We start from the raw sequence: 12717 nt of genomic DNA, 5'->3' as shown, positions 1-12717 counted from the left end.
GAAAATTACATTAAATAGAAAACACAATAAAATAAAGTGATGGAAATATGTCCAAATACATCTGTAAATGCAATAACTATAAACAGGTTAAACTCACACTTGAAAGACATGGAGTCTCAGGTTAGATACGTAGAAACAGCAACAAAAAAATCCCCAAATCCAGCTCTATGTTCTTTTCAGAACACACACCTGAAACAGAATGCTGTATTGTCAATAAATACATTGCAAGGGAAAAAAAAAAAGAAAAAGAGATCAGAACCTATAGACTGAAAGAGACATAAAGAGAAGTCAACCAGTTTTGTATGAGAATAGTATTTGGATCCGGCTTCAAACTGTAGAAAAAAACTATGACTTTTTAAAATATAATTGGAAATTTAAAGACGGATAGTATATTTGATGATATTATGAAAGTATTGTTAATTTTTTAACCATGAGCCCTTAGCTTTTAGAGATACAAACTGATCTATGTATGTATAAATTATATGATTCTGGAATTTTCTTCAAAATAATACCAAAAGAGACAAAACAAGATCAGTCATGAATTGATTAATGTTGCATTGATGATGGGTACGTGGGGGGAGCACTGTATTATTTTCTCTGCTTTTATACATGTTTGAAATTTCCCATAATAAAATATTTTTTAAAAGAATGATGCAGATAAGCTTGACAGTCAAATAGTAGAAAAAAAGTTTACCAGGAAAACATAAATCCCCCCCAAAAGCCCTCAGAATAATAAACCAGACCCACCCATACAGGGCTGGGCCTTTACCAACATCTTATTCTCTGCTTCAGTTCTTAAAAATAATCCTTCCTCTGGTTCTGACCCCAGGCCCTTTGCACATGCTACACCCATACCTGGACCATGTTCTCTACTCTTCCCACTCTTACTTAGCCTTCAAGTCTCAACTTCAGTGGCCCCTGCCCTGAGAAGCCTTCTCTGATCCCCAAGCTGGTCCAGGTACCTCAACTGCACCCCTCAAATGCCTGGGTGTCCCTCATCATGACCCTAAGTTGTAATTGCCTGGTTTCAAGTCTGTCACTCCAATGAGACTGTGAGTGGCAGGAAAACGGGGCCCCAATCAATCTTGGCCATTATGGTGACCCCAGGACCCCCAGCAGGGGGCCCGGCACTCAGGAGCCAGTAATTCAGGTCTCCTTTTGTCCCCACTGCTGCCTATGTGGCATCATCACAGCCCTCACTACCCTGTGTGGGTTACCTGGTGATGTCTGTCACTCCCACTAGACTGAGAGGCTCTGGGGCCAGGGTGTGTCTTGTCCCTGCTGTGTCCTTACCTAGCACACAGTTGGTGTCCAATAAATGTTAGTAGCTTACAAGATTTGAAGGCTGCTCTACGCAGATCTGTAAATATCTCTGGCCTGATGATGATACACAGATTAAGAGCATGCACAGGGTCTCATGGACTTGGCAGGCAGGTGGGGACTGGTGGCCACGGGAACCCATAACCCTGGCCAGGCCTGTCTCAGCGTATTGCCTGCCACTCACAGCAGCCCTCTGGCCTCCGCATTAAAGCAAGCCTTTTACTTAGGCGGGTGCTGCCAATTCTAATTGATTGCCTGCATCCCCCAGGGGGACTCAAGTTCCCAAGGTCGGCAGCTGGACCAGGGCCAGGCCACGGCAGGTGGGAGGGAGCCCTGCTCCAGGAATTTCTGCCCCACCAGAGGGGGCCTGCTGCCCACCTGCTCTCTGTCTCTAGCCTCCAGGACTGGGGGACCCACTGACCTCAGGCCCAGGGCCCCCTCCCAGGCCCGTGCAAGCCCCTGGTATGTTTCATCTTTATATACCTGGTGACATCAAGATGCATGCAAACACTCAAACACATGCAAACTCACAACCCACAGATCCAGACAGAGAGGCAGTGTAGCAAAGTGGTGAGACACATGGGCACATAACAGCTCTGAGCGTGAGTCTGCCCAACTGTAAAATGGGTTTTTTTCCATCTCCACAAGTCTTTATTTTTTTTTTAATTTCAGAGTTTTTTTATTTAGTTGAAGTATAGTCAGTTTACAATGTTGTGTCAATTTCTGGTGTACAGCAAAATGTTTCAGCCATTCATATACATGCATACATTTGTTTTCATATTCTTTTTCATTATAGGTTACTACATTATAGGAACTACTAATCTAGTTCCTGGTGCTGTACAGGAGAAACTCGTTGTTCAGTTATTCTATATACAGTAGTTAATATCTGCCTATCTCCAGCTCCCAGTTGATCCCTTCCTACCCTCTTTCCCCTCTGGTAACCATAAGTCTGTTTTCTATGTGTGAGTCTGTTTCTGTTTTGTAAATAAGTTCGTCTGTCTTTTTTTTTAGATTCCACATATAAGTGATATCATACAGTATTTTTCATTCTCTTTCTGGCTTATTTCACTTAGAATGACGATCTCCAGGTCCATCCATGTTGCTGCAAATAGTGTTATTTTATTCTTTTTTATGGCTGCGTAGCATTCCATTGTGTATATATATACCACAACTTCTATTTTTATTTCTTTTTTTCTGGGGGGGATTTATTTTTATTTATTTATTTATTTAAGCAGCGGTACTGGGGTGAAACCCAGGGCCTCGTGCATGCTAAGTGTGCACTCTACCACTGAGCTACACCTCCCCCCCAATACCACAACTTCTTTATCCAGTCATTAGTCGATGGACACTGAGGCTGTTTCCATGTCCTGGCTATTGTAAATAGTGCTGCTGTGAACATCAGGTGCATGTATCTTAAAGTGGGATTGTAACAGTCCCCTCTCCCCCATGGGGCTTCCAGAAGAATTAAAGAAGTTAATAGTTAGAAAATGCTTAACACGGGGCCTGGTGTTTGGGACCACCCAGCTTCTGAAACAATCCATGCTTCATGTGGCACCGGGGCCTTTGCCCCTGCTGCTCTGTTGCCAGGCACCCCCTCCCGGTCCTCATCTTTCGTTCTCAGCTCAAGTGCCACTTGCTCAGGAGAGCCCTTCTGCTCCCTCACTCCCTTGCAATTTTCTGACTCCTTGAAGCTCTCTTGGCTTCAGCTGCATGTGTATTTGGGAGTTTCTTTCATTTATATCTGTCACAGGAGCCTCTGAGCTCCCAGAGCCTGGCACACAGTGGGTGCTCAGTAAACGCACACCTGCTGACAGGGCCAGCATTCAGGCCCAGCTCTGAGACAGCACTTCCCAGACAGAGCTTGCAAACCGGCAGCTGGAAGAGGCCAGGCTGGAGGCCTCCCACCTCCCAGCCTTGCTCCGGCTGTCCCCGCCCCAGCCACCATGCTTCTAGAGCTGATTCTAGCTTTCCCTCCTCCCTGGAGCGGCCTCAATACCGCTCCCAGCCCAAGAGACAGGACTCTGCAGCCTCTTGGGCTTTGAAGGCAGCACATTAAAATAGAAGCCGATCCCTCCACGTGGCCCCCCCCCCGGGGCCCAGACCTCGGGCTGCAAGGCCCTGGCCGCCTGCTGTCGCTCCTAGCTCTTCCTCTGTGAGCCGAAGGGGGTGACAGACTTTAGAGCCCAGAGCATCGGGAACTGGTAATAACCATCATCAGGATAACGATTTTAATTATTATCTAATAAAAGTATATTTAGCAGCATCCGTTTGGGGAGCATTTACACAGTTCAGGCACTTTTTAAAACCCTTTCCTTGATCCCACATTCCTCTCCAGTGACTACCCGGTTTCCAAGAGTCAGGTGTCTGTGCTCTGTCCCACTACCTTTTCTCCTGTTCCCTCCCGTGGGGCCCCCACACCGGGAAACTGCATTCTGGGAAGGATGCCCTTGGCTGGGGCCCCCACCTGGGTGACTGCTGGGCGGGTGGATGGGGAAGCCGCCACCGCCTCTGCTTGGAAGGAGAGGGCTGGGGGCCTGCTGGCCTGGAGGGGCTCTGGGTGGTCTACGAAGTTCAGGCCAAGGAGATGGAGGGAGGAGTGTCACTCAATAGGCAGGGGGATCAGTCCTAGACACACCTACCTCACTCTCCGACTCCAAGCCCAGGAGCCTGGGAGGCCCTGGGAATACAACCCACCCCTCCCACCACGCAAACAGCCCGTCTCAGAAACAACACTGACTCAGGAGGGAAAACAGGAGTGACCGCTAGCATTGTGGAAGGCTTCATTACACCCTAGGAGGTACGTGTATTAACCCCTTTAGCTGTCACCACAACTTTAAGAAGGAGATACTATTACAGTTCCCGGTTTATTGTTGGGGAAACTGAGGCACAGAGAGGTGACGAGGCCTTGTCTGTCATACAGCTGGTAAGTGGCAACCTGAGTTTGAACTCTCATCTCTCTGAGAGACCCAGCCTGTGCTAAGCATTTGATTTCCCACACAGGGGCAGTGGAATCCAGCCTCCACTGTACAGATGAGGAAACTGAGGCTCAGAGGATCCCTTGGGCTGTGCTGGGAGGAGACAGCAGAACCCGGTCTCTTAACCACTCCAGTCACCACATGCTTTCCCAGACTGCCATCGGAAAGGTGGGTTTAATTGCCAAAGCCAGCGGCAGGGTTATGAGGACCACGTGTGAGCAGCCGGGTAAAGCGACGATGTGGGGTCCCGCCAAACAGTAAGATCTGAGCTGGAAAGAGGGCCGTTGATGAGCTGCGGATGCAATGGGGACGGCGCAGGGTTTCCCATGGCCCCATCCACCAACCGCTCTCTGACCTGGGGCAGTTAGAAATGCCCCCATCTCTGGCGGTCACCTAAGTGCCCTCCGGACCCTCCCGGGGAACAGCGCTGCCTCTGTGTCCGGCGCGGGGCCAGCATCGCTCCAGGTTTGTCAGCGTTGCCCAGAGACGGGTGGGCAGCCGGCGGGCCCCGCCCCCTGCAGGCAGACCCCTGCCCGCCCAGCCCCCAGGACCCCGGGTCCAGAACAATGGGCAGGCCGGGGGAGGAGAGGGGCCGGCGGCGCTGGGGCCTCGGGGGCCTGGGAACGGAGCGGCTCGGGGTTGTTGGGCAGGGAGGTGGAGTCCTGAGATCAGACGGAGGCTCCAAGAGGGGCGAGGGCTCGGAGAGGGGCGGGAGGCACACTCAGGGAGGAGGGATCTCGGGGTGGGGGGGGACAGAGCGAGGAGGGAGCTTAGCCCCTCCCCCACGGCGGCTCCAGGAGAGGCCGCCCCTCCCCCAGGCCACGGGGCTCGTGCCGGGAACAGGTGTGGGGGCTTCTGAAGGCAGGACTAAGGGGCACAATCCCTTTCGGAAGTGAAGTGACATTGGGCCCCCACCGCTATAAATATGGACACAGCTGACTGGGGGGAAGGAGGATTGGAGGAACCTGAAGGACCCCAGAAGAGGGGGGTAGGGTGCGGGATGGGCGGCGACCCTGAGCCTGGGAATGCGGCCAAGTTTTTAGGTGGACGCTAATCCCGGTGACGTTATACACTTCGGACCCCGGCGTCCAGGGAACCCAGGAGAGAACTGAACCAGGGCGGCTCCACGACCTTGCCGAGCTCCGCCCCTCGCCAAGCCCCGCCCCTTCCTGAGCCCCCTCCGGGTTCGGAGGCCCCTCCACTCTCAGCCTCTCCCCTTTCAGCGCCCTCTCTCCTTCCTGCCTCCTCCTCTAACTGAGCCTCCTCTTCTATCTCAGCCTTTCTAAGCACCCCCTGTGGGGGCTCACGGTCCAGTGGGGGAGATGGGCAGTGGGGTGATGGGGGTCAGAGGGCTGTGATGGGGGCACACAGGCAGCAGGAGAAGTCAGGGAGCTGGTGGGTCGAGGAAGGAAGGCTTCGCACAGGAGGTGTCATCTAAACTGAGACTAGAGACACTAGGAGCCAAGAGAGGGTGTTCCCAGCAGAGACAACGGCCAGTGCAAAGGCCCTGAGGCAGGAGCAAGAGCCTCTGGCTTGCAGTCCCAGCTTTTGCTGTTTATTTGCTGTATAACCTGGACAATGAGTGTTTCTTTCTGAGCCTTAGTTTCCCAGTCCTCGACGGGAGTCCTCAGCAGGGCACCTGGAACACAACAGGCGTGCCATAAATATTTGCCAAATGTTGATGAAGGAATTGAGGTTCTAGAGGGTTGTCATGAAAGAGAAGCTTTATAGCCCCCACCTTGGGGGTGGGTGCGTTGGGGCAGCTTGTGACCTATTTTTCTGGCCAAGGTGCCCCCTTCCCCTGGGCCCCTCCTCCCTGGCCCACCCGTCCTCCACCAGCTGTCCCTCCATGTGTGTGCCTGCCTGTCAAGAGCAGGCGCCTGTTCCGGAACACCTGATGCCTTGCTTCCCAGGGATTTCAGAGGAGTAGTTTCACGGAAGTTCAGCTGCCACAGGGGCTTAACCCTGGAGCCTGGGCGCCGGGTCTTCAGAGGCCTAACACTGTCCCTCTTGACCTCATGGAGAGCCCTGGCATTGCTCCCAACCTAAGCTGGAAAGACCCCACTTCACCTCCTAGTTCTGGCATTGCTTGGCTGTGTGGCCTTGGGAAAGTTAGTCAGCCTCTCTGGTCACTGCCATCACCAATGCTAATAACAGCTGACACATCCTCAGTGCATATTCTGTGCCTGGGGCCATGTTTAGAGCCTTTCTATGAATAAACTCTATCTTATAGTAGGATTCTGAGTTCCCAAGGTGACCCCATTTTATAGATGTGAAAACTGAGGCACAGAGTGAGCTTATGTGACTCACAGGATGAAATAACCCAATCAATAATAACTACGATAACAACATACTGTGTGCTCACTGTGTGCCTTCTTTATAGGATTAACTCATTTAATTCTCCCCCAAACTAAATATGGTCCCTTTTTACAGATGTGGAAACTGAGGCCCAGAGAAGATGAGCAATTTGCCCAAAGTCACAAAGCTGTATAACTGAGCTCCGCTGGGGTCAACAAGATATCTCTCTGGTGTCTGTGTGAGAACACCTAGCACACTGGGAGCACTCCATGAACAGGGCTGCTGTTATAATTGCTGCTGTTATGTTATTGTTATACCTGTTAAGAAAATTCATACAAAACTTGGAAATGAAGGAAAAGGGGGTGCAGCCTGGGCTTTCCATGTTCCCCTGGTGGTATTGTCTATGTCCATCACAGATGACTTCATTTTTGCTGCACTGTCCAAAATAGTGCCACCAGCCACGTATGACAATGTCCCTTTAAATTTAAATCAATTGAAATTAAATGAAATTAGAAATCCGATTCCTCACTCAGACTAGCCCCAGTCTTAGTGCTCAAAAGCCCCATGGCTGATGGCTGCCGTATTGGAAAGTGAGTTTAAATATGTTCATCATCACATAAAGTTCTATTGATCTTCGTGGTTCTATGAGAAAATGCTTCTGCCTGACTTTGCTCCTGTTCATCTGATTAGCGCCCAGGCCCTGGGAAGTTACAGTTAACTTGCAGATTTCTGTCTGGTGAAAAAACTGCAATTACGGTCTGTTGCATATAGGACAGTCACTGGTGTGTATCCAGCCTAATCTCATTCTGACATTCTTTTTGTTTTGTTTTGTTGGTCGGGGGGAGATAATTAGGTATGTTTGTTTGTTTGTTTATTTATCTATTTATTTTGATGGAGGTACTGGGGATTGAACACAGGACCTCGCGTATGCTAAGCATACAATCTACCACAGAGCTATAACCTCGCCACCACCAACATTCTTAAAAAAGAAAAATCCTGATAAATACCCAGTTCCTTCAATGCTTTCAGAACCAGCTTGACCATTTAACTGGTTCCCTGAATAATAAGTTAATTAATCACTGATGAGCATTTACTCTACACTGTGACCAGTCATACTTTCAACTTGCTGAGAACTGTACACTGATAGCCCCATCTGGCGAGTGGGGAAACTGAGGCCAGCTCCCTGCCTCCTCTGTCCCAGGCCTGGGGACCCAGTCTTTGCACACCTCTCTCTCCACATCCAGGCACCCCAACTCAGCTCTGAGAAGCAGCTCCGAGAACCTATCTTCCTCCTGCAGCAGCTGAGAACCAGGTCAGCCAACCGCTGGGACATCAAAGGGAATCTATAAATACAGCTGCAGGAAGAAAAATAGACACTTTTCTAGCCCCTCCTGGCCTCGCCTCTCTCCCACTCCAGAGCTTTCCTGGCTAGGCTCCCACTCCAGTAGCTGAGCTGAAGCCCCCAAACCCAAGGACCCCCTACTGGAAAGCAGTGGAGGGAAGTGGCTGGCAGTGCCTCAGTTTCCCCCAATGAACTCAACCTCTTCTGCTTTCCTCTCCCCCTGCCAGGTGACTGAGAAAAGAGGGGCATCACTGGACCCATCCCTGGGAGATGCAGATGAGATTCTAAGCCCAGAGGTGAGGATTACTGGTTTGTAGAAATCTTTGAATTCCAGAACCCTGGAATCTTTCCTCCTTCTCAGGGAACACATAGGGCTTCTGCGTTCTGTTGGGCGCTGGGAAGCTGGCAGGACCAAGGCAGACTGTTTAGACTTGGCCAGGGCAGTCAGAAGGGCTTCCTGGAGGAGGTGATATGAGTTGAGCTCAATGAAAGATGAGAGAGATGGGGAGTGAAGAGCCAAACAGGGGAGGGTGTTGCAAGGGAAGGAGTTCAGAGCCCTCCTGGATTCTTCTCTCTTCTTTGCTCCCCAAGTCCCATGTCTTTGCATCCAAAATGCCTCTCATATCTGCCTATTCTTCTCTACCTCCTCAGCCCTTGCCCTGGTCTAGGCCCCCATGTTGCTCCCCTAGACTGGTGCAGTCACCTTCCCTCTTGTTCCCCTGGGCCCATTCCTGCCCTGGGTGCATCGTCCTCTGCAAGGCAGCCAGAGGGACCTTTTTAAAAGTTAAATCAGATCATCTCACCTGCTCACTGTACACTCCCCCATGGCTCCCTGTGCCCTTGAAATAAAATCTGAACTTTCCCCCATGACCCCAATACCTCTCTGCCCTCCCCTCCTCCCTCTCTCCCCCTCACTCATTCTGCTCCAGCCACATGGGCCTCCTCGCTGTTTCTCCAACAGGATCCTGTCCCAGGGCCTTTGCACATGCAGTTCCCGCTGCTCTTCCCCTGCCCTGCATGATTTTCTCCCTTACCTCCTTCAGGTCTCTGCTCAGGTGTCACCTCCTCCATGAGGTTTTCCCTGACCACCTGCTTAATATCTCTCCCAATATCACTCCTCATCTTCTTTCCTGGCTTAATTTTTCTCCTTAGCATCATCTGGCTCAGGATAGCTCTCACTAATTTATGTTGTTTATCTGTCAATCCCATTGGGACGTCAGCTCCATAAGGCCAGAGACTTTTATTTATTCTGTTCGCTGCTGGGTCGCAGTGACTAGAACAATCTAGGCGTCCAGTAAGTACTCAATTAATACTTGTTAAGGAAGTTAATCTCCTGCGATGGGCTGTGAGCATTGGCAGGATAAAACCTGGCTCTGTCTTGGTCGCCACTGTGTCCCCAGCACCAGCTAGCAGAGCCTGGTACACAGTAGGTGCTCAATAAAGTTAGCTGACTAAATAGGCCAAGAGGGTCAAGACCCAAGGGCTCAGTTCTGCTTCCTGAAGACATCGGAGCAAGCTGAGCTTGTCCCAGGCAGGGCCCTAAGGGTACAAGGAGCCTGGGTGTGGAGGGTGAGCTCAGAGACCGCCAACTGCACCTCCACACGGCGACGTCAGCGTCACTTGAGTCGACAGCCTTGGTGGCAATGACGGAATTGCCACCAGCTGAGGTCATTCACACACACCCTCTACTGTGGCTGTCTGGTCTGGGTATTTTTTTTTCACCATAACAGTTTTGATTTTTTTTTTAATTGTGGTAAAATATATATAGTGTAGTATTTCTTTGTTAACCATTTCTAAGTATTCAATTCAGTGGCATTAAATACATTCACATTCGTTCTGTAGCTATCACCACCATCTAGACCCAAAACTTGTCCATCTTCCCAAACTGAAAGTCCCCCTGAAACACGCACTCCCCAGCCCCGACCCCACCGTCTACTTTCTGTCTCTGTGGATGTGACCCCTCTAGGGACCTCCTGTGGGTGGAATCACACGGTATTTGTTCTTCTGTGACTGGCTTCTTTCACTGAACATCATGTCCTCAAGGTCCATCCACGCTGTAGCAGGTGTCAGACTCTCCTGCAGAGACAGCAACCATTCTTCCACCAGCTTGCTTGCTTCCAATGAAGGGCAGCTCACCACTCCATCTCTGATTTTTAAATGAATGAACAAGATGATTTCAGAGGAAAGAAAAGAGACAGTGGAAAACGGTTGTCCCCCCTTTCTCCTGGGATGGTCAGGAAAGGCCTCTCGGAGAACAGGACATTGACCAAGCACATGAGGACCTTCCCAAAAAGAGGAATCGGCAAGTGCAAAAGCCCTGAGGTGGAACTGAGCTCCACGTGTTGGCTAGGCTGGGACAGGGGGCCCAGGGGAGGGTAGATTTTGAACAGGGAGAATGTGACACTTTTCTCCTTCCCCTCAAGTGACACTGGCCTCTTGCCCTTTCTGTTCTTCAGTTTCCTCTCCATACCCAAGAACAGACCCAGGGAGCTGGAAGGTCTCTGTGTGCCTCGCCACTTCTGACTTGTGCAGGAAGTGCAGGGTGCAGGTGGGCAGAGGGGTTCTGTGATGATCCTGGACATTCCCAGGCCTATCTGGGGATGTCATTGGTTCTGAGTGGGAGGAAGTGCTCTAATTAATTTCCACTCACAAATCAGGGAGTGGATCCTGCTGCTTCTCTCTGTACTGTTTCCTCGGGGTATGCATGGTGTTTTAAGTGTCTGGCTTGAGCTCTAGCCAGACACACAGTCAGCTCAAGCCACAACCCTGGGTCCAAGGGGCTGGAGAGAGCGTCTCAGGCTGGGCAGCCTTCAGCCATCCCCGCTGGCTGCCTAGCTGAAGGTGTACTCTGTGCTCAGGCCTCACACACACCTTCTCCACTGCAGCGGAGGGGGACTTGGGCAAACTCAGGGGCCAGGCATCCTGGGTTTAAATCCTGCTCTGGCTCAAAATGTATACAATACCTGGAGCCATGCAGTGCACACAGCAGGCACTTAATAAGTGCTCCTGAGATGATTACTTCACTGGATACTCCTCCCCCAGCCAGAAGAGGTGCCTCATTTTGCTAATGAGGGAATTGAGTGACCCTGGGCTCGCCTCCTGCCCAGCTGGGCCTCAACTTCCCCTTCTGTACAATGAAGGCAGGTACTAGAGAGCTCTCAGGCCCCCATTCATTCATTCATTCATTTGTTCAACACATTTACTGAGTGCTTGCTGTGTGCCAGGCCCTGTTCTAGGCCCCAGGGGCTCAGCCAAGACCAAGGCAGATTCTGGCCCTGCCCTGGCAGAGATGACGGGAGGTAGGGATGGGGCTGGGGGAGAGGAATGGGAAAGAAACAAGTAAATGGGTACAAGAAATTCTATTGGCAAAAAGTACAGCAAAGCAATCCAAACAGAGAAAAGGGAGTGACTATTTGGGAGTGATTATTTAGGTGGGGGATGTCAGGGGAGCATTTGAGCTGAGACCTGGAGTAGCCAGGGAAGGGGTCATTCAGAGAGCTGGAGGAAGAATGCCTCGATCAGGTGGAGGCAAAAGCCAGTGCAAGGGCACTGAGGCTGGATGGTGTCTGACATGTTGGAGGAACAGTGAAGAGGGAGAAGTCCAATGTGTCTGAAGTAGAATGATGGGGGGGGGGGGCAAAAGGAAGTGGGGCTTGGGGAGGACCGGATCGGGGCACAGGACAGGGCCATGGCCTAGGCTCCTAGACACACCAAGACAGAATTATCAGATGCACCTTCCCCATGGCTGCCCTCTGCCTTCCAACCTAGATTTGTGCCCATGTCCCTGAGATTTCTGGATAACAAGCATTTATTAAGTACCTATTGTGTGCTAGGTGCTGCTCTGGAATGGGGCTTCAGCAGGGAACAAAATGATGCTGTAGGGGAGACACTAAACAATGGTTGTGAAAAATAGAATGAAGAAAACCAAAGCAAGGTAAAAAGATAGAAAGGGACAGCATGTTGCTGTAGGTGCAAGGTCAGGGTGGCCTCACTGTGGAGATGACATTTGAGCTGAGACTCAGAGGAGCAGAGGGGCCACATGGGGAGAACATTCCAGGCAGAGGACAGCAAGTGCAAAGGCCCTGGGGCAGGACAGGTTCAGTATAGAAACTACATATTCAGCAATACCATCAAGCCCTTAATAGCTATACCCCCACCATTTCAGAGTGGAGCCTCCTCCTCCTCCAGGAAGCCCCCCTGGATCCTCAGTGCTTCCATATGAGAGTGGCACCCATTATGTGGCTGAAGAAGTAAGAGAGGGAGGATCTGTGCCAGGCTCAGAGGTGCCCAGGCAGAGGACAAGGAAGAGTCATCAAGACCCCACTCAAGTGAGTGACCCCAAGTCACTTGCCTTAAGAACCTTCCTAGCTAGGGGTTCCCTGAGCCCATGGAAATGATTAAAAGCGTAGGGTTCAAATTCCAACTTCACTTCCTGGCTATGTGAGTGGCCAAGCCATTTCTCTCTGGCCTCAGTTTCCACACTAAAAATGGGATAATAACAATAGCTATGCTCTAGAATCATGGGGCTACATACAGTAGATGCTCAATAAATGTTAGCTCATCATTATAAATATTACATGAACAATATGGGGCATTTTCTGGGTAGCAGGTCCAGAGGTGCTGCATAGTCTCTGGAAAGGGCCACACCCTCTATGGGCACCAGGTCTCCCAAATCCTCCAGGGGCCCCAGGAGTGTCTTTGAACCTGAGAAAGAGTCCATGAGAGGAGCTCCCACCCTCCTCTGCGAGCAGGCAGAGGTCAAAGGGCAAGGGGCAGAGATGG

This window comes from Camelus dromedarius, chromosome 27 (assembly GCF_036321535.1).
Source record: "Camelus dromedarius isolate mCamDro1 chromosome 27, mCamDro1.pat, whole genome shotgun sequence".
NCBI lineage: Eukaryota > Metazoa > Chordata > Mammalia > Artiodactyla > Camelidae > Camelus > Camelus dromedarius.
The sequence above is the reverse complement of the archived record's forward strand: the minus strand, read 5'-3'. Positions refer to the sequence as shown.